Source organism: Seriola lalandi, unplaced genomic scaffold (assembly GCF_002814215.2).
Source record: "Seriola lalandi dorsalis isolate HSWRI2012SDOR001 ecotype SW California unplaced genomic scaffold, Sedor1 jcf7180002054734, whole genome shotgun sequence".
NCBI classification, from domain to species: Eukaryota; Metazoa; Chordata; class Actinopteri; order Carangiformes; family Carangidae; genus Seriola; species Seriola lalandi.
Window position 1 is genome coordinate 168,023 of NW_019525287.1, and position 574 is coordinate 168,596.

A 574-nucleotide genomic window follows, 5' to 3' on the forward strand; every position below is an offset into this window, starting at 1 on the left:
TGTGTGTGTGTGTGTGTGTGTGTGTGTGTGTGTGTGTGGCAGTCTGGGTGTGGTCCCTCTGACATTGGGCGACACTCGGTTCCTCAACTGGAAACTAAACAGAGACAAAAGCTTTTAAAAATTCCTCCAACAGAAGAAACACACACGACTCAGATTTCTCTTTTCTACTCTTCTTCACTGTTTCCTCTTTGTGCTGCTGCAGTGACACAGTTTCCCACAGGATTCACCTCAGGTCAGCACATTGTTGAACATGCTGTTACAGGCAGTTTGAGCAGACTGTATTCTTACCTGCACTCCACTACAATTATCTGATGCATTAAGCTTTTACATAGAGAATTTATAAATGTTTAAAAACCACCTTTAGAATCCAGCTCAGACTCACGAGCCTCTTTTAAACTGTTTAACACCGACTATGTGCTGACCAATCAGCAGCCACCGAGGCTGAAACATCAAGCATCAATATGAAGAACCAGAAGCTGCAGTTCCTCTAACGACCACTAGAGTCTGGCTCCAACAGTGAGTCAGTCCCCATAGACTCCCATGTTAAAATGTCCAACTTTACAGCAGAAATAAA

General features: G+C 43.6%; 1 protein-coding gene across 1 annotated transcript in view; it reads right to left on the bottom strand.

Annotated features, from left to right (window-relative positions):
• ehd4 (EH-domain containing 4) overlaps positions 1-574 on the bottom strand; it is a 27,571-nt gene that overhangs the window by 9,827 nt on the left and 17,170 nt on the right. The gene's annotated exons all lie outside the window — the stretch shown is intronic.